Consider the following 413-nt stretch of genomic DNA (forward strand, 5'->3'; position numbering starts at 1 on the left):
TGGAACTGGTAAAAGAAAGGAGCCAGGGGCTCCTCCCAAGCCCATGTGACCCCTGAGGAACAGATCCTCAACTGACCTTAAGAGTAAAAATAAATCGGTTTATCTGGTCCAACTGTATGGCCTTAAACACCCAAAAGGAAAGTATAACCAGATTAAAGGGGCCAATGTAATTTCATAAGAGTCTATATGTATAGCTAAAGGCTATATAACAAGCAGCAATGCCAGACAGGCAATAACTTCTTTTGAGTTGTTGGCCAAGGTGGCCAAAGGGACTCCCAGATAGTAACCCAGCATAGAGCTGGGAAGGTGAGCAGTGGACCCCAGTCTTGTCTAAAGGAATATTGACAACTGATTGCTGCTAGATGAGGAACAGCTGACCCTCCTAAAACAAAGCCCTCTAGATAGGCTGACTA

The 413-nt window shown here is 44.8% G+C and overlaps 1 protein-coding gene across 1 annotated transcript in view; it reads right to left on the reverse strand.

Annotated features, from left to right (window-relative positions):
- Pex7 (peroxisomal biogenesis factor 7) overlaps positions 1 to 413 on the reverse strand; it is a 96,827-nt gene that overhangs the window by 70,833 nt on the left and 25,581 nt on the right. The window lies entirely within an intron of this gene.

Source organism: Nannospalax galili, unplaced genomic scaffold (genome assembly GCF_000622305.1).
Source record: "Nannospalax galili isolate Female #2095 unplaced genomic scaffold, S.galili_v1.0 scaffold186, whole genome shotgun sequence".
In the NCBI taxonomy this organism is placed as follows: Eukaryota; Metazoa; Chordata; class Mammalia; order Rodentia; family Spalacidae; genus Nannospalax; species Nannospalax galili.